Here is a 21,379-nt window from a genome sequence, read left to right on the forward strand (position 1 = left end):
GCCTGTAGAACTTTTGGAAGTGTGACTAAAGACTTGTGATGTTGGCAGTACTGCACACAGTCCTAGAAAAGCTCTGAAATGGTTACTCAGAATGGTACACAAGTAAAGATTAAGAATTGGACTGAGGTGAAGTGATGAAGATGACATGTCGGCAGAAGCTACTGGTGTCACCACGGTTTTGTGAGGAAGCAAGTCTTACAATTGTCCGAAGCAGATGAGGAAATCTTGTAAACGTGCTTTACAGAAATGAGGAATCATAACACATAAAAGGTGTTTGACTTCTCTGCCTCAGAGCAACCTGACATTTTGATCCTTCACAGTCTTCCTTGTTGGTATCATGTGGGTTAAGGATATTTTGGGACAAGAAAGATCCTTAACACCTCTCTTCCCTCTCAGCATGGTATGAAGAAGTCAAAGCTTATAACAAATTTGGTGGCTTTGTGGCAGACTCTAGCTGTAACATGTAAAATATGTGACATAATTATCTATATATCTCCTAAGCATATGTGTTTTCTCTTTTCTTTCTTGGCAATTGCTAACGCAATCGTGGGCCATGGCATAAGGAATATAATCTTCTTGGGGTCAATGCAAATGTGCATTTGAGTGACTAAATGCCCTAATTGGGTATGGACTACCCTGCCTTTATTTGGCTTCTGTGTCTGATCTAACCCAAGGTGTAGAAAGGCAAATGAGGGTTATTCTTTTCCTCATTGCTGCACGATACTGGTGGGAGGTGTTTGGCAATAGATTTCTAAGGACATGTTTGACTTCACTGTGTTGACAAGGGTCATGGCTTTACTGTGAATCAACCTAGTTGCACAGGTACCTTGTTCATCTATGTAAAGCAGGAAGGAAAGCACAGTTGCTTTCCAGTGTTCTGTGGAGAACAATAAACGCAGCTTTAAATAGACAAAAATGCAGCTAATGTGTTTATGAAAATACTGAAACTGCCCTGATTAGTGTTTCAAAGGTTAAAAATGATTTAGGCTCTGCTTAATCAAAAATATATTTGCCAATTTATTTCATAGCAGTATGCATTATCTAAATATTACAATCAGAATATTCTGTCATTCTTGCCAATTTACTGGGTTCTGTCGTCTTGCTGATGAACAGCGACAAAAACTGCAGGTCCCTTAGAGACCCCTAGTATATTTGAGCTTTTGCCTGCTTGAAAGTGCTAGGGGAATAAATCATGTGAATCTTCTTCTAAACCTGGTCATTATGTGCCACAAACAATGTCTGTATTCTAATATACAGATGTGATTCTTTGAGTTGCTGTCGATGGCAATTGGCTCAGATGCACTGGCAAAGATAGTTGTAGGCGCAAGACTTAGATTTTAACAACGGACCGTGACTTCATTAGACATGAAGTAGCACATCCCTGGTTATCATTTTGTTTTCAGACAGTTCCTAGGTAAAGGATGCCCAACTTTATGGCCACATTTCAGAATACCAGAATCCCTTAATTCCCTTAGGGAAGATGTAAAGCAAAGACCTAGGAGACCTACTTCTATGGTTCTCAGAGCCCCCAAACCATGTGCTGCCTGGGGATAGCCCTGGGCCTGCACCCCAGGTTCATATTTAAGTAGGTGGGTCAGCCTTGATTACCTGGTTGCTTACAGTCGCATCCTTTAAAGTTGTGGCAGCATTCACAAAGCCTGTCAAGCAGCTCCTGCTTTTTCTGGTACTATGAAGAAGCTGGGAGTCCTGATGGCCCAGTGCAGCTTGGTTTCCCGAGAAAATTCTGTTATGGTCCTGCTACTTCAGATGATAGTGCCAGCATGGTCCTACGTCTGGGACCTATTGAGGATGAGTTGTGCAGCTTTGCAAGCTGACTACATTGACCCCCATGTTAGCCAAGGTATATCAGTTCTTTCTCCATGTAACTGGCTTTTCACTTCAGGCCCTATTAAGGGGGTGGAGATTGCAGTAAGAGTGACTCGCTTTGAATTGGGACTGCCTAGCTATGTCATTTGCTTAAGGCAGCCAGCTCCTATACCTGACAAAGTTTTTCTATCACAATCAAATGAAACAGGAAAGTAAACAGCCAAACAGTACGTCGGCAGTCAGAAGTAAATATGACAAACTTTGCTTTAGCATATAGAGGTTAGTACAGTTCAGTACTGCTATTCTACCAAGAAACAGATTAGGAGACTAAGTGCAGAACAGTACAGTTTGTAGTTTGTCACCTGTCTGAGGTGTCTGTGAAATGCCACAGCCGCTATGAAGCACAGGAGGGACGTTGCAGGAGCATGAAGGAGAGGCAGAAGAAACAGAGGACCTGATAACTGGAGACTAAAGAGCCTGGCAACTGCAGATAAGCAGATGCTTATTACTTAATCTATGCAGAAGTATCATGAGGCAGGTAGTAGGGCTGGCACACTACAAAATTTATTTAATATGTCATTTTTTGTTTTGCTTCTAATTCCTCTTTGGATCTTGGAGCTACATTTTCACAGAGGTAGAGACCTGCCCGTTGGTACAGGAATGCACTGACTTTTGTGCGCTAGAGCTACGAATTTTATAGACTTCCTTCACAGCTCGTGGGTTCTGTCATATCTGCAAATAAAACTGAAGGCATAAATGTTCTTTTTTGGATGCAGAGCTACCTACTGAGCCACAACTTTTCAGTTAAAACCGTGGTCCTTGTTGAACAGATCTAAAGGAAGAAATTCCCCTCATTTCTATAAATCTGACCTTTTGCAGGACAGCTGTAATGTGGGCAGAAATAGAATTGCTTGTGCCATATAGCTAGAATATAATGTACCACCTCTGTTTAAAAAAAGTGTCTCTTACAAAGTCTGCTGTCCCTTAATAAATATAAATAGTGATAACAATAAAAAGCTTGATGTAATTACACTTGATCCTATTCAAAGCTTCTTTCTGTTGACAGAAACATGAAAGACTTGGTAGCTACAAGAATGCAGGAGTTTAGTAGAGAAAGATTCTTTCAAAAGCATTGCAAAGGGGGAGAAATAAGTGAATAAAAAGGGAGACACGTTACGGATTTCAACCACAGAAGTCAACACTGGAGTATTCAGCCCCAGGAAATTCAAAGAAGGGGGGATCTACTGTGAATTTAAGAACACTGTGGTTACGCTGTAGTTTATATCTTGTGGCATTCAAGTAATCTAGTTAGAAACGGTGTTTTCTGTGCTTAGCAAAAAGCATAAGAAAAAAAAGTTTTGCTTTGTAATGTTGAAAGCATTAAGATCTGTAAACAATAGCATGGTTTAATCAAGTTTTACAATTAACTCCTAGAATTATTCAAAAAGTTATCAATGTTCTGGCAATGCTTCCCCTTTCTCATCTGCACCCACAATCCTCACGACGTTCTCTCTAGTCTCATCCAACGCACACAGGAGTCACCGCAGAGATCACCATTTCTCTGATCACAGTTCTTCACTGATGAAACTGCTTTTTAGTATGAACTTAAGCTTTTGGGTAAATTAATACCTGGTCTCAGCTATAGCCTTTTGATATCAACAGGAGTCATTCCACTAAAGTAACTCTGGGATGGTATCTTTTAAACTTCTTGTAGTCTTGAAAGCATCTGTATTTTTGCCTTTTGTGTTTTTATGTCAAAGCTAAAGGTATGTGATGATTTTGATTCACATACAGTTGGATGTCAAAATATCCATGTTGTAAGGTTAATAGCGCTGTTGTTCAATTTGGATACGCTCCCATTTGTTCAGTTGTCTTTATCATGCAGCATCTCTAGTGAGTATCTTCTGGAGCCTTCTCAGATGCTTTGGTCAGAGGCATTTGCAAATTTTGTCAGCACCATTGTCAAGCACACCGATCTTAAAGAAATGTCATTTCATTGTTAAAGTGTTTACAACAAGTACACAGTCCAATACGTTTATAATAGTCCGTATTTCAATGAATGGTTTTTTGGAAGTTTACATTTATAAGTAAGGAATTGGAATGTTGGGAAACTTACTGCCAAACCTTGGCTTGCAGCGTTTCTTGGTACACAACAGTATCAATGTTTGACAGAAGTCAGTTCTGATTTTTTTCTCAAAGTTCTGACAGTCCATATAAAATGCTTTACAAGCTTACTTTGTCTTAAGGTTGCACATCTCTTTCTTGGTCAGATGATTTGCTATTTTACATTTACATGTAAAACACACATATGTTTGCTAGCGTAAACTTCTCTTAAGAATCTAAGTCTACCTAAACAAACATATTATGGAGAAAAAAAAAAGCTGTGTATTTCCAGTAGAGTGGGGTTTTTTCCCCCATTAGCATTTGTTCTATTGTATCTCTGGTCCGAAGCAGGTGTTCTGAGAGGGTCTAATTCTTTGCTAAATGAGGATGGTAGTTATTATCAGCCCAACCATAGCTTTATTTTTGATCTGAACAATGTAGTTAAATGCTTCTTAAATGTTTTCTTTAAGAGAATAATTTAAATATTATTGTTAACAATTGGTGATCGCTTTATATCCTAAAGACTATCACGCTTTGCCTTCCTTTTTTAAAGTAGTGAATATGAGAAGATGATTTTGAATATGACCAAGAACTTGTATTTTATAGATAAGGTCAGAATAAGTTTGCTTTTGTGTTAATTGTGGGATAGGTGCTTGGCTCAAAACAATATTAAAAAACCGCGATATTAAGATATAGGAACAATTGTCCCAGGTGAGAGAGCATGTTTCTAAATCAGATGAGCTTAGCATATGTATTCATTTAACATAAAATGGAAAATACTTGAAAACTTCATTATCCAAAATACACAGAGAAGGTTTGGATGCCTTCATTGCATGAAGTCCTTATATCTATGTCAGTATGTCCTAGAACTCCTTTCTTCACAAATAAGCTTTCCAACATCTGAACAAAGAAGCAAATGCCTTCCCTCTCATCTTTCTTCTTGCCCCTACTGTTTTTAATAATGTATGTCTGACATGCTAACAATCAGGCACATGCTCATTCATTGTTGTCTCATCTCAGCTGCCTGATAATGGCTTAAGAGGGATGATGAGTGGAATTGCACATCAAGAATCTCTTTTGTTGATGGAGTAACCAGGAGCGCATTTCCAATTTGCAGTTTGGCTCTGGGGCTTCAGAAGCACCACGTATGTTTGATATCCACTTGGTTGCTTGCCACCAAACTTGGGGATCAATGACTATGTTGTGAGAGAATATATTTTAAAAAAAAAGGGAAAGAAAAAAGCAGAAAAAAACCCTGACTTTTATTTTGAAAATAGTAGGACATCTCACAGATTGAGAACTTGTCTATTGCAAAACACGTGGAGAAGCAAGTGTGTGTGTATGTGAGGGAGAGAGAGGGAACATATGTATGCCTGTATTTCTCTTTCATAATATCTCAAAGAGAAAATAAATCATAAGTTGATTCCACTGACTGTTTTGGAGTTAAACCAGGGATTACACTGAGCCATTCTTAGACAACCATTTCCATGTTAGTTCAGGACTCCTTGTGGCAAATCTGCTTTCTTCTAAATCACTTGGATTTTAATCAGATTTTAATTTGTCTTTGTCTTCAGCCCTGCAAAGTTTGGGCCTGGAATCCCTTTGCTTCAAGGATCAAAGAGTGTTTTCCCCGTGTATGTCAGGCACACTTATGGAATGCTCCTGTATGTTTATTTAGCTCAATTATTATTCCATATTAACAAAAGCAGATTGATTCAGGAATGTTTTTCAGAATAGCCTTTTTGAAATCTTGCTCTGTTGGAATTATGGCACCTCCAATTCTGTTATTTTCCTTTTGAAATACATTGTAGGAATTCACTGCAAAATCTATAAAAACCCCGTTCAGGGATGAATGGCTTATTCTGCTTCTTGTCTTGTTAATCAATATTGTTAACTAGCTGTGATGGACATAATTAATGGAATGACCCTAGCCCCCCCTTAATCAAAGATAATTGCCTTGTTCAGTCACATTCACTCTCCAAAATATAGGTGCGTGAGCATAAATGTCATAATTTATTTTAGATTCTACCATGATCATTACATATTCTGTTTTCTTGTTAACAACTAATTTTAATTCTAGCTCACCCAGCAAAGTTGAATGCCATAAAATGGCCTTCTTAAATTTCTGAGCTGGGTGGCTAAATAACATATTACTCTATTGCACACTTACAGTAAGGAGGGGTCGATGAGGGTAAAAACAGAATTCCACTATCTACTGGGCTCTGATGCTGGTTTGAATCCATTGCCCAACAGCTTGGTAAGACTCTGCCTGATGAGATTCACGTCTTGGCTTGAAGTTAAACGGTGCTGATATCAGAATAAACCTCCTGGATTTTGGTATGCATTTCATGTATCCTTTTATCAGCTTTATTATTTGTTATGCTTTTGCTGAGCTTCCTTGAATAAGAACAAAAGGGTACACTTATTATGCAGCAATTTCATGAATGCTATTTAAAATAATATTTGAGGAGGAAAAAGTAAATCAAAATGAATAAAAGCCTAGGAAACACATGATGAAACAGAATGAATATCAGAGCTATTAAATTAATAATCTTGCAAAGCATTATTTATGGTATCTCAATGGAAGTTTAGAAATTGATACTGACTTTCCAAAATTAATTGAGTACCTTTGTTGTATTTCAGGAATACATATGCAAACTCACTGTACCTATTCCTTGTGGGGAAAATTGTTCCACCTGCCAAAAACCTCAGGAGTTTCATCTGATTTTCATCTTCTCAGGGTAAACAGCTGAGGTATTGACTCAGTATGGCATTCATTCAGCAAATCTGTATAGTCTGAGATTGTCTGTAGATGGTTGTCCTTGTTTTCTCAAGTTGCCCATTAAAAGAGTGTTTGAAGCTGTGCAGAAGCGGTAGCCTGAAACAGAGATTGGGCAACTCCACAGCCCCACAAGGTGTACTGTCAGGGAGGTTTCCTTTTTAGGTACCCTTCCCTAACAAGTACGTATGCTGTTCATGAAAAGGCAGAGATGCAGATGAATTTTGTATTAAGGACTGACATGCTCAGGAAAACTACTGGCTCAGCTCAGATGTCCAGCCAGCTTGAAGCCCAGTGGTATGTTCCTGTGGAGCATCTCGCGTGCTTTGGGCTGGAGGACATCCTTCAGCCATGTCCCCAATTCTCAGTGGCCTGTAGAGAAGCACAGGGTCAGGCTCAGCTATGCCTTACAGTACTGCTACAGGCAGACCAGTTGATAGGACTGGAGGGGCAGAGGACTGAATGAATGGTCATGGAGCCTCCCAGTACAGGTTTCTTTGGATATTACCTTCACAGTATTGACTAGTATCCACTACTGCAAATTAGGTGGAGATGCAGGTGTTCTGTTCTCTGAAAAATAGGTGTCAACAGACCAGAGCTGTCTCCTCAGAGTTAGCTGGCTGCTTTCTGACGGCTTTGAGTTGTAATGAGTAGCTGAAATCCCTGAAATCTTGTCCTTTTTGCTACAGCTGTGAAATCTCCCTGACTACCCACATTTCACCATTAAAACTACCTTTGTTAATTTTTCCAGGACAGACGATTTCTGTATGACACTAGTTTGCCCCAGATTTACTAAACTGGCTATTTCTGTTACAGCTTCTCATGCAAGAATGACAGCTGAAGTGACCCACCAAAAAGCGAACAGGGAAGATGCAGGAGTACTGACAGAAAGAATCCCATACCTGTTGTTGTTTCACTTTGTTATTCCATTTCTCTTCCCTCTTTTATGCTTCTCTTTTTCTCAGAACGAGTTTCTCCTGGACTTCCCTTTTTTTCAGCGAGGGCTGTTTTCTTTTCTTTTCTTTCTCAGAACAATTCTACTGTGTTACAAAATTTGTCTAAATCGTGTTTTCCAAGTCCCTAGCAGCTGTGTCTCAAACCTTACAGTAACATCCAGATCCCATGCATAGTGTGCTGCAGCGTAGGTCCTTATTTTGTAGTGTTTAACTATTAGTGGGATAGTAGCTTAAGCTTTGCATTGTTTACCCTAAGGCAGCTGGGTGCTGTGGTGGATGAGGGAGCTTGGCGTGTGCGTAGCACACTTGAAGGATTTCTCATGTGGACCTGGTGAAGCTGGACGCGTTGTGCGCAAGCTTGTGCCAGCAGCCATAGCAAGTGCATTATTGTCTGTGCGCTCTTCTTGGCCTCCTCGTGGCTATTGAAAGAATTAACAGGCTCTTCAGGCTGCTGAGGTGCTCAGCCCAGCAACCTACCTGGCTCTGTCTGATTCTGCAGCCTTACACAGGGCCTATGCAAAACTGGTGTGATTATGCAGAGAACCAGGCTCCCCAAATGCGATCTTTAAACAACATATGGGATGAGAGCTCATGATTTTCAGAAAACATTGAAGGATATGTGAAAGAAGCAATAGAGTGAACTGAATATTAGCACAGGAACAGCCACAGTTCCACATTTAATCTTTCTTGCAAATCTACTTCTGCAAGTGTTTGCAATTCTGCCAATAGCTGCAAATGTTATTTGCTAGTGCAAGACACCAGTTCGTGGAAAGCAATAAAAATCTCTTGTACATCAAGCTGGATTTTTTCCTTGATTGCCCCTCTTAGAATAGTGGTAGCTTAGCTATAAGTAGTATTGTTTCCAACCAAAACTTCAAAGCTTTATTTCTGTGATTGGTAGTCATCACCTGAAAGGTGATATTCACTACCCAGTGAGTAGTACCATCTCTTCAAGTCCTCCCCTGCTTAAATGGAGAACCTTGCAGAACCCTGCTATAGATAGCTATCAAAGCTTTTGTCTTTATTTCTTTGTTCTGAGACATTATCAAAGCGGTATCTTTCCCTTTTAGTATTGTCTATGCTAGCATTTTTTTTTTTCTCTGAAATGTTCCTAACTTGAGCTTCTGAGATTAACTAGTGTTTTAACTGCTTAGGGTTGTTCTCAATAAGGGTGAAAGACTTAGTAATGGTTTGGACCAAAAGAGGCAGAGAATCGATTTTTACGAATCCAGTTTCTGTCTGCGCACTAGCAATGAACAAATCCTTGTGGTTTTGTTTCTCTTCAATTTCTTGTCTGCGCCTTGCATATCTTATTGGGTTGATACCAAGGACTTTATGGCTGAGGACTGTATTCTCATAGATCACAGCTCCGAAGGACATTGTTCTTGGCTGGTATCTCCAGGCACTGCTATAATGCAAAAAAAAAAAAAGATAGAGTAATTGTATATGCTGTTTATATTCATGTGTGTACCTGTAGGGATGTATTGATGGGGAGATGTGGTGAAATGATAAAAATGTTATGAAAGGCAGTTATTCCTTTCTGTGAAATAAGGAAAACTGACGGCACCAATTTAATTCCTGGGAGCACAGTGAAAAGGACTAGGACCATGTAAAGGTAGCACAAGAAGGAATTGAAAAATAATAATGCAAAAATCTATATCTAAAGCACTGGCAGGAATATATTTATGCATGAAGAGTATTCCGTGACTGATCTACAATAAAACTGAGTGAGACACAGAAACAACACATATATGTTTGTAACACTCTACAACCTCCGCTGGAGATAAATATGAAATATAGTCATATTTCATAGGAGACCTATTTTAAGCCTTCCTCATTCCAGCATGCCCTTAACTTTTGTAGTGGATTTGTAACCACTTCCTTGCTTCTGATGGAGTCATGTTCATCTTTTTGACCCATGAAATGCTTTCAGAGAATAAATTTTGTCCTCAATATTGAAATGGTTCCCTTAAACTACAGAGGCTACAATTCTCAGAATACATGTTGAGAGACAACAGCCCTGATTTCTCTCAGTCATATCTCTTTACTCCCCTGTTTTATGTTACACAAAGAAAACCTTCTGTCACATTGTCACTATACTCATTTTTCTATTAACCACAAAGTATAAAGGTGTCCAGTGAATTACAGTTGCCACAGTCTTTCACTGGGGTAATTTTTGTTCAAATATGGAAAAAATGCATGGATAACTCAGTTTTTCTCCTCTCCTGTTTGTAAAAAGAGGAAAGTGAACTAAATTTTAGTAGATTCTCCTTTTAAATTTCAGGAGTACTGGGGAGTGGTGAGGATTTAAATATTCACATTATTAATCTACTCTTATTTGAATGCACACAAAATTTAATGCACTGGAAGATATATTAAGCAAAACCACAAGGCTTCTGAGATACAGAAACTGACAGTCAAAACCACGAACATGTCTCCTGAGTTTGAAACACCAAGGTCATAATCCTGGCCTCAAGACATCACATACCTTGAATTTAACGTCATATGCATCTTTAGGAAAAACTTTAAATATTAAATTTCTTGGTAAAGACCTGCACTAAGTATTCTTTAGTTAGAGTTTTTCCAATCAGATACAAAAAGAAGAGACTTCATTTTTTATCACAAATTTATTTGCACATATTCATTTCCTAAGTCAGATTATCTGTTCAGGCTAAGGAGGATCTGGTCCAGAAATGAGACACACAGGTCAAAGATAGCTTTGTATCTCTTAATGATTACAGCCTCACAGTATTTTTAGTGGGAAGAAATTAGGCTAGTTTTTCAGTGTGTGGAAGGGAGAGGAGTCTACAGATCAGGAAACAGATCTTTCCATCCCACCTTTCTTTGATATCTGAAATCAGATCGGTAGTACTACTATTTTCTTTTTCATTTCAAAACCTATAAAAAAATAATTTAAAAAGGCAGAAATGGACAAGTGAGTTCAAGTGAGGCTTGGTATTTACACTCAAGATGGAAAGTCCAAAATGAAGAGCCGTGTGATACAGTAAATGGTACCCATGATTCATTGCCCAAAATAGCAGCTGGCAAAAGAGATAATGTTTGAGATCCCCATGAGATAAAAGGAAAATCTTCTGTGATATGATTGGCCTTTGCGTCTAGAAAACAGTGTGATCTATAAAGCATTTTGTATTAAGGCAAGTGATGGAAGAATCAGGTGAGACGGTGACGAGGTTTTATGATAGAAATCTATTTTCCTTCTTGGTTTTTAAGATTAAGTCTCAAATTTTTTAACATTTAGTGTCACAGAACCACATAACTACTTTCAGAGAAAACTTAGTAGTTGGCAATGCATGAGGTGAACTGTATTCCCTTTTGAGAATATGCAGCCCTGCAGAAGTCATTGGGGTGTCTGCAGGCTGATAGACACAGCGAGGCAAGTCTCTAGAATGAAGTATTAGTTTAAAACCCTACATTTACTGCATCATATACCATAAGATTCATGGATTTGTTCAGCATTTGGGGAAAAAATCACAAATGAGATAATTGTTCTGCAATTATTGATGGAATGGAATACTCAGCAGTAGAGAAACTAATCTAAAATTCAAGTCAGGATAAGGGAAAGTCATTAGCTATGCTGCGTAAAGCAGACATATACAATCAATGTGTGAATGTCACGTTTGTCAGGCCAAAGTGATGGGAAAAGACTTCTACTAACAGGGAGAAAATTGAACACATCTATAACGGTGGAGGATAGTTCATATCCTGTTGTAATTGCAGTGCACTCGAAGCAGAATGAGAATAGCAACGGGGAAAAAAACCCTCTCCTGAGCTTTACAGCAGCACTGCCTGGAATGCATGACAAAGGTAAAGGCTTGAAAGGTGATGTTGTGAAGAAACCTGAAGCCAAGCTCAGGGAGATGCTGTGAAAAAAAAGCCGAATCGAGCTCTAGGCAGCTAGGAAGAAAGTAACTGTAAAAGAACCCCAGATGGTGCCAGGGAGAACCGATAGTTTTGTTCCTTCTGTCTATTAAAACGTGTCAAGTGTGCAGGGTCAGAGTGCACATGATGATTTGATGGCAAACAGAGACATGGTAAAAAATAAAAAGACTTTGGAAGTTTGGATATGCATTATTGATAGGTATGTATTGGATCAGATATTACGTACTGCTGCTCGCTTGTGTGATATGAGGTGCCACCAAGGACAATCCTTTATGGAGAAAAAAGTTGAAAACAAAAGAGGAAATGGAAATGGTATTACCTCATTAGAAAGCCATGAATCCCAGATGTATTTCACTCTGTCTCAGTTAAAAAGTCCAAAAGCCTCTGAGTGTGCACAGAACAAGGAAAGTTTGAAGGCATGAAATAGTTCCTTCTTGAATTACTGTGGTATGCTAGATGCTATAGTCATGGGCAAAAATCCCATAATGCAGTAATGATAATAACAATAAAAAGCCCCACAATTAAAACTCCAAAGGACTAAACCACTACATATACAGCAAGAGAAATAACAGGTACACACTTGACAGCTGAGTATAAAAAAAAAAAAAACTAGGACAATAATGCTCAGCAAGATAGCCATTTAGTCTCCAATTGCATCAGGATTAACAAACTTATTTTATGGTTTGGGTTTTTTTGCTTTTTTGCTTGCTTAATAGTTTGTGAGGATATAGAGCTGGGGGCAATTTGGTTTGGGGCTACCTTTAAGACTGTACCATTCTCCGAAATCTCCAGTGCTGCTATGGGTTAATCTAATGCTAAAGGAGCTGAGAAGGGATGCAAGACAGAAGAACAAGATGCCTGTATTTCTGTGCATGCATTTCTGCAGTTAGTTTGGAAAGACCGCTCACTTGCCTGAAATAGTATTTCTTTTCACAGGTTACTTCATGGTCCAGAAACATAAGCAGCAGCTTCTGTGTATTAAGGGATTGAAACAGTAAATTTTACAGCACAATTCATCAATGGCGTCAGTCAGATTTAAGAGAGAGAGCATGTTTTTGCAAAGCTGCAAAGATTGCTGTAACTGAGGTCAACAGCAAACTCCTAGTGCTTTTAAAAATTGATTTTACTGAAATCTTATTCCATTTTCCTAGTAATAAAGGCCTCCAAGGATTTAAACTGCTGTAACTGAAAGCAGTGTTTGGCCCTGTTCTCTAAGTAGGTGTGGCGTAGCTCCATTACCACTCCAGTGCAAATAATGACATCCTTTAAAAATGGAGTACCCTTCCTAATATTTAGTAAGCAACCTTTTGTTTTCTCTTGGAAAAGCTTGGAGGTCATAAGCTTAAACTTCTAAAGCCTCCAAGAAACCTATGTATCTCCTTTGCAAAAGGTCTAAAATGAAATAAGAAAACATATATGACAGGAATATAAATATATTTGCTTATCTGATAAATCCAGTGCAGATTGCTTCATCAAAAAAACTTGGCAAAATCAACGTGGCTTGGTTATTTAATTCTAGACAGAACATTTGATACTGTATAAAATAATAGAAGACGCTGCCTTGATTATTCCAGAACTCACAAGAATCTTTTGCAGTTTTCTTAAGAAAAGCTAAAGGGCAGGTGCCCCAGCATATATCGATCTGAAATATATAGAACAGTAAATGCTTTAGAAATGAGTAATGTTATAATTTGCAATTTTAATTAAAAACAAAACAAAACAAAAAACCCAAAACCAAACAACACAACACTCAGGACCTGTATTATAAATGATCTGACCCTATCTTCTGTCTTTGAATGAATGTTGTCCCCTCTGGGTCTTGGATCTCAGGCTTTTGCATTTCTCTGAAGGCGTCTGCATGGGTCTCCATTCTTAAGCAGGGATGGAGGTTACAGTCCTTCCACTCCCTGTGATTTATCTCAGCAGCTCTTACTTCTGTATATGCTGCAGTTCCTTTCCCTTCTGGGCAATGGTAATAAGTCACCCAACTGCCGCCTTAAAGCAAAGTATTATTTAAAACAAAGTGACATCAGAGGAAGCATATCCATAAAACCAGCAGTGTACACTGTTTGCATATATTGTGTTTCAATAAAACTTTCCCCTCCGCAGATCTGGCAAGTCCCCTGAATTTTTTTCACAGACCTTCTGCAGAACGTCTCCTTCTTTCATTTTATGTAAGGCACTGATTTTCTGTCATTTTTGATGAGCGTCCTCTTTTCTTTTCTCAGGAAATACTCTTTGATTCTAGCGGGTTTTAGATTTTTAGTTTTGCAGCTTGATATGATGTTAGTGTTAGTTCAGCTTAGAAACTGAATGTGGACTGTTTTCTACTAATTGCCCCCAGCTTTTCCAAGAATTTTTTTTATTATGGTCCCTTTTTTGTATGTTTTCTACAGCTGCCTTTCGAGCTAGAACATTGCATTCATTTAGGAAAATCTTGCCACTATTTGTAATAAAATTCTTTCCGTGACCATGTTGTACAAATTATTTAATTGTCACATCTTTCTGTTCATCCTGGTATTACTTTCCAGTTCCAAAGGTGGTGCAGAAGGCATCTGACTGAAATGAGTGAATACTGGGAGGTTTACTTCTCTCATTAAAGCCTCCAGAAAGATTACTAATTTCAATGTTTATATGCCTTTTCCTAGCGACTTTTCTTTAGTTTGGTAATACAAATGACTAGGAAATAAACAGAGGCTTTTTCCATTTCTGGTACCATAAAATTAACATACACATTCTTAACGTTTTCGTGACAGCTCAAAAACATGAGAGAAGCTATTTATGCAAATTCTTAAGCTAACAGTCCCATTAAGTATTGGACTATCTGTATCATGAAAAATAACACTGATTAATAAAGGTGTTTAAAATACTGAAAATTTAGTTCAGATAAACCAGGTCTGATGTTGCAGTGGGAAATACCCGTTTTGTCACATCCAGGAAAAAAAGAAATCTTTGTAATACATTTTCCTGACATGGATAGCACATTTGCAGCACAGAATATGAAATATTTGCATTTGCAGCCCTATTTGGTGGGCCTTCTGAGTTAGAAAGGTTGAGGAGATGGATCCTTCACCACAGAGCTGCAGCTGGCCACCGGGTTGGGGGGGAAAATATATTGGCAAAATATCCTATTTAATGGATAAGAATTGCTTGACCCAAGGTTGACAGACTGTCCTGCTATGGGTCTTTTATTTCCTCTTGGGCTGGGAGAATATTAATGATGCAGAATTATTTATTGCATGTGTTGTATGATAATTATACCAACAATATTGTGAAGAATAATATTTAGATAATGTTAGCTTAGTCTTTTGCAGAAACCACAATTCTTCATTGCCCAAGGTGCCATAGAGGATTAATAAAAAGCTACCTCATCCGTTCTGGCAAAGTGATTAAGTCATTATAATCAAGAAGAAAACACTGGAAGACTTAAGAGCATGCCCAGGGTCAGCAGGGATGATGGGTCAGGAGGATGGGGATGTTTCACACCCGTGACAGAAGTTGAAGGCATTCAGCGATACAAGGGAGACTGCTGACAAGGTGTTCTGCACCCAAATGTTGCTGAATATGATTGAGGGCAAGTCTGGTTCGGGGAGCTAGGATTAGGGGGTTCCCTCAACTTTTATGGTGTTACTCTTGCTGTATTTTGATTGGAGGCTCAATAATTTGGATAAAAGCTGGGAGTATACATTTGCTTTTGTGAAGGAACTTCTGAAAGACCTGTGTACCCTGACAAGGATTTGTTCTGAATTGATGCAGCTCTTAATCATCATATATGATGTTGTTCTCTGTTTCCGAATTAATTAATCTCTCCGCAAAGACCTGAAATAAGCAGTTTTTGAAGCAAATGGGAACTCTTCATCTCCATGCAGTCATTAGAGCTGGGAACAAGTCTTTTGAAAAAGGTTACCACCTTTTGAGTTCTGATTTTCTTCTTGGGGGAGGCATTTAATTGGGAAGTACTAATTACATGTACACCATGCAATCAAATATATGTCTTGCCATTCTGAGTAAAGTTGTAAAATTATTTCATACCTTTGTGCTAGATGTGAAGTTGAGGCTTCTAAGATAATGCTACTTTATGACCTTTTACCAATCTTATTCCATCCCCAGATGCTTCCTTGGACTGTGAATAAAACTTGACGGTGCCAGTTCTAAGAGGGTAAAGAGGAGAAAACCCTATTTTTGACTACAAGGGAGGAGGCGAGAGGATTTGAGAAAAAACAGCAAATCCACACGAAATATAAAAGAATCAAATTTATATATGGGATCTCAGGTGTTCTTTACTATAGCTAAAAAGTATGCAATAAGATACCCAATTAATTGTCAAATGCAAAAAGTTCACTGTGGAAATGAAACTGTTACGGAGTTTCCTTGTATTGTGAATACTGACTCTTCAAATTATTTACAATATGCAATTTAAACTTGTAGTTTACAATAACTATTTCTGCAGTTAGTTTTTTAGTTAGCAAAAATAGACGACCTATTTTGCTGTTGGTGTGCAAGCTTGGCTCTGCAAAGACAAGGGGATACTTCAAATCCGGCTCAGCCAGATCACAGAAATATGTCTGTGCACTCTCCAAGTGCATTCCCTAAATTGGATCCTGATCTCCAGTATTAGGAGTACTGGGACATTTATTTTAAAATGTGTCTGCCTATTTATTGTCCAATACTGCCTGACAGTCTCTTCCAAAAGGGGGGGGGAAGTCAGTCAGTTAGTTGAAATACATGAGAATAAATCATTTCACTTCTTGAGGGTTTTGTTTTTTTTTTACAACAGATTTTTTTTTGAACATTCGTTGTGATCTGCAAGAAAAAAATAAACTAATCAAACTTGCCATTATGCACCTTACTGGAGGTCTGCCAGTATCTCCATAATACTGTCTGTTTTTACAGGCTTCATAGATTTCTACTGTAAATGCTCAGTCCAAGCTGAAATTTGGCAAGCTTGTTCATGATACAGTAATACTCCCTCCTGCACATAAATGTTGCTTTTCTCTGAAAACTGGCGGTAATGCCAGTGAAGCTTCTCTTTTATGGCTTCTATAGATTTTTGTTTACAAATAGGTAAATTCAGTCTAAGTGCTTGGAGTGTCACCTTTTTATTGCATACTTAACAAATGATTCAGCCTTTATGGGGAAAATTTGCAGCTAAACTGCATTTGCATTTTGCATGCTTTCCTACTGTATTCCATCTCCATAATAAGTCATGGGTTTTTTCATTATGGAATTGGTGTGCAGTCGCTTCATAATTACAATTGCAGCTATGTTGCTGCTCAAAGCTGAATTTCTTATGCTGTCTAGTTAATCCATTTTTCTGGATTTTCACATAATTATTGTGTAAGTATTGATTAGAAAGAGCTATAGCTTAGCTTTAAATAACTGACTTATTTAAAGTAACTTTTCACACTTAATTTATCATTTGTTTTTATTGCATCCTGTCTTTTATTCCCCCGCATCCTGCATTTTCTCATCTGCTTGCGTTTTCAGGGCAACGTTGTACATTAAGAGACCTTTGGGTTATGTCATAAAATCTCTCCCAAAGAATACTTAAAACAAGTAAATCTACTTACTTTGCGGCTCGTAGGAGGGTTTTTCCTCCTTGGTCACCATTTCCAAGGCTGGCCCATGGTGGACTGCTGCCTTATGATGAATTCAAGCAGCAACACTTCCAATTATGATATTTTAAGCTCAACACTTAAACAGTTAGTCTGAAAAGATATGCTTATTTCGAGGCCTAAATGATGGCTGAACGACTTTGAAAAGCTGCTCTTGGTATGATTTATGTGGAAACGTTGTGTCAGTCCAGGTCTCCGTGAAGGAGGGGAGGATATCAACATCACAAATAAGAACCTTCATAAATAAGTACCAGAAGTTGAGGAGGAAATGTTCTCACGCCTCCGAACAATCCCATCGAGTTGCAGGCGAGGCATCTACCGATGGGGAGCATTGTTCTGCTGTGCACGTTGCCTCCTCCCCGAATAAATGGGGGATTGTCCGGCCACCTTTCTTTATGAGTAGTGAACCTATCATTAATTCTTTTTATTTGTTTTTAAGGAAAATATTTTATCTTTAAATCTCTAAGATTAGAAGTTTCATGTCATTTAATTAATTAAACAATGCAACTCAAGAGCCGTAAATATTAAAAAGCCTTCTTGGAAGCAAACTGTGGCCCAGTCCATTGGATAAATTGATTGATTACTTCTGTGGCTGTTCCTAATAATCTGTAACATTTTTTCATTAGGCAGAAACTTGTTTTCCTATTTAGTATGCAAACGTGAGATCTGGAGCATTCTGCCCATGTGTTATGATTTCTTTTTTCCATTATGCAATCACAGAATGTGTCACTTGCCTGTTTACAAAAGAAAAATGTAAGAGATAAAATTTGTGTTTAGTAAGGATTTTGATCTTCAATATATTAAAGAAATTAAAGTCCGGGGTTGGCAGAAAATCATAAATCATGGTTATGTGTTTCTCTAGAATGATTTTATGGATGCTAGGGCAAAGATATTACCATGTGCACTCTGGTTATGTAGAAATGCCACTAGAGGCTATTTTCGTTCTTCAAAGGTGCCCTTTAAGCTCACACAAAATTACTCTTAATAGAGTAAACATGTAGTTTGCACAAAACTAACACAATGCATTCCAGGTTACGTTTCTCAGAGGCAAAAGCATAGTGAAAAATTTGTAATGAATTTTATCTTTCTTTCTTGCTGAGAATTTTTCCCAGACTCTGCAGTTTCCTAAAACACATTCTGTATTTCAAATTTTTCCAGATATTTCTGCTATTCATTTTGAGCTTGAGAGGTGTCCTTTGTAAAGGTTTAAAACTAGTACTAAAAATTTGAGGTATATGAACTGTAGTGTTTTATATGCTTTTCTTCCTGGATGAGATGAGTTCTCTGGTGCTAAGACATTTATGAATTCAGAATGTGTTTGCTATGAGTAACCTCAAAATATTTGCTTAAAGTAATGTTTCTCCAGTCTGGAGAAGAAATTCTGAGAGTTCAGCTTTAGTGTTTGGCCATATTATCCATGTTGCCCCTCGTTATGAAACTCTAACAGCTGTCCACAATCTGACATGAAAATCTGATCTTTCATCTGTTTCTAAGAGGTGCATTTCTAATCCTCACAAGGAGAAAAGAAGGCTGAAAAATACACCTCGAGGCACGGATGGTGAAACTAACCCAAAATATGTGTGTATGCGTGTGTGCGCGCACATGCACACTGTCATGAGGCAGACTTGGGAGTTCACAATCTGTTGGTTACTGTATAGATCTTAATTTGTTCCTTCCCTTCCTTCTTCTATCTCCTTTACCTTTTTTTAACAAAATCTTTACCTGGTAACCACATTGTTATCTTGGAAAAAGTTGCATAGATATTTCTAATATCCACCCTTTGTTTTGTTACCACAAACCAGCGAAGGAGTTAATGGTGACATTAATACTTGGAGCACAAGGACTTGTAACATGTATTATCTTTTCCACCATGTTTTCCTACCAGCTCCTTTCTATCATCTTGCCTACCCCATTTTTCTTTTTTCCTTTTTTTTTTTTGTTTTCAGCTTGGATGTGTACCTGTAGAAAATGACATCACAAATTTGTACCTGAAGAAAATTGCATCACAACAGATCAAAGTGGTTTCTCTCAGATGTGGGCTTTGTGGGTGAGTTGTGACAACAATCCCGGACCTACAGGTGTTGGCTTGGGAGCAGCTCAAAAGCAGCTACCGTGCTGAGGTAGTACCATGCACAAGCTGGAGGGATGCTGGTCAATCCAAGTTTTGGAGCCCATTATAGGGCAGGGTAATGTGGGGAGATTCTTGGGCTGGGCTCAGGCACTGGCTGCCACCTCCAGTCCCTTGGAGGAGCTCTTTTCCTCCCTGGCAGGCGAAGCTGTGCGGTGCGGTGTGCGTCCCATGACCGCCAGCTCTTTGAGAACGTTAGTGCGTGGCCCAGAGGGCCAGGATTGTGTGCGCTGACGGAAGAGGAGGGCTGTTCCCTGGCCTTTGGCAAAGTGCTGTGCCCTACTTGTCAGGAACCGGCTGGAGATTATTTACTTCTCGTGGACTCTAAGGAGTTGCCTCTCCCACCTCCGCTCTACGTGTTGTAAAAGCTCCTCCTTTACAAAGCAGTAGCATGGGAAGGGAACTGCTGAACGCTGTAGCTCTTCCCAAGGAGGAGAAAAACAAGGTTTGGCAGTTGAATGTGGTTGCTTCTCCTTTTTCTCTTTGCCTTCTTCAGCAAATCACTGTTGTGCAGTAAAACCATGATGGGTGCTCAGCCTCCTGCTCCCAGAGGGGGAGCAAGAGCAGACTCAGGTGCTGCAGCTGGAAAGTGCAGATGTTTTATACACACAATTTGAAGTCTGAAAACCAAAAATCCTCTTCGTCAGAAGTATTTTTTCCCACTAACTGAAAACAGAAGTATTTTTTTTTTGCCCAAAGATTTTTTTATATTTCTTCACCCTTTTTCTTCCACCTTTTTCTTCCACCTTAAAAAAATATTTACCTGAAGTCATGAAAGAAGGATGTGGCTCCACAGAGACCAAAACTAGTAGTCCTGAGAATGTAGTCGTGTTTTAAATAGCAGACTTGCCTTTGCTGTATAAAAGAACTCAAGAATGACAGCTGTGTACTCTAGAAAAGATTAGGAAAAGGTCTGCACAAAAACCCCAAACCAAACCAAAACAGTTTTTATTACTAGGGAGAGTAACATTTTGAGGAAATTAGTATATATTTCTGGACTTGCTGTGGAAAAGCATCTTCATCAAATAAATGAAAAGGTGTAATGAAGTGAGCCTTGAGAAAGACAAAGGAGGACAGGAGATCCCCTTCTCTGGGCCATACACTGTTAACGGTATGGCCAGACCACCCTGCTCTTCTCTCTGCTCCTGGAAGTGCCTGCTCAAGAGCCCCAGGCAGCTCTCTTTCTCCTTTTGGAAATTTGACCAGAGAGGAAATAGGTAGGTAGGTGGTAAATACAAGTATAAGTGAAAGGAAGGGTTGGAGACATGAAACAACAGATGCTATTAGATTTGATGATTCCTTGATGTGATTGATTGAATAATCAAACGTGGAAACAGAAAAGGAGAAGGAAAGTAATGCTCATGTCCCAACTGTACTCCCTTGAAACAAGTACCCAACTGAGTCTGACTTCTCATGGCCTTATCTCTCCTTTGGTTTGATTTACGTACAGTTCCAGCCCCTTTAACGCAGTGTAAACCTGGCGGAGCTAAACCAGATAGTTTGGGTTATGCCAATATTGTGCAGGAGAGACATTGGCACAGGCCCTGGCTACCTCCTCTTCTGCTGCTGAGGGGCAGGCAAGGCGCACCACAGCTGGAGCGAGCAGTTTGGCAGTACTGTGTTGCAGTGCTGCCCCACAGGCAGCGTTGCTGTTGATAAACTTGGAGCTTGGATGCTGCAGGCAGCAGTTCTCAGCTGTCCTGCTGATACTGGTGACCCTGAGGACACATAGGGCAATTCTTTTGTATTCATGAAGAGGAAGGTTTTTTGGGCGTTTAACATACTGGTTTGTGAAACATGGGGGTTCGGTTCCTGTGGTATCGAAGATTTTTGATGTTACTTCTGCACTGTAGTTCCACATCTGTTGCCGAAGGCTCCTTTCCTCCCAGCCTGTTGCTTGCTGTCTGTGCAGACAGCACACACATTCAGAGCAAGACCTCGTACTACGTGGATGCATAACTTTGGTTTGGAGTAAAATATTTATTTGACCTCAGTATTATTCAAATATTTTCCCATTTCCACAGAACCACGCTGGGTGGCTCTGGAGACCTGAGACGAGTCGCTTGGGAAG

The 21,379-nt window shown here is 39.0% G+C and overlaps 1 long non-coding RNA gene across 1 annotated transcript in view; it reads left to right on the plus strand.

The window, feature by feature from the left end:
- The window catches only part of LOC140647153 (uncharacterized), a 28,059-nt gene extending 21,832 nt beyond the window's left edge, over positions 1 to 6,227 (plus strand). The window contains exon 3 of the long non-coding RNA XR_012040679.1: positions 6,184 to 6,227. This is a non-coding gene — a long non-coding RNA (uncharacterized lncRNA). The remainder of the gene's footprint in view (positions 1 to 6,183) is intronic.
- Positions 6,228 to 21,379: the final 15,152 nt, after the last annotated feature.

This window comes from Ciconia boyciana, chromosome 1 (genome assembly GCF_034638445.1).
Source record: "Ciconia boyciana chromosome 1, ASM3463844v1, whole genome shotgun sequence".
In the NCBI taxonomy this organism is placed as follows: domain Eukaryota; kingdom Metazoa; phylum Chordata; class Aves; order Ciconiiformes; family Ciconiidae; genus Ciconia; species Ciconia boyciana.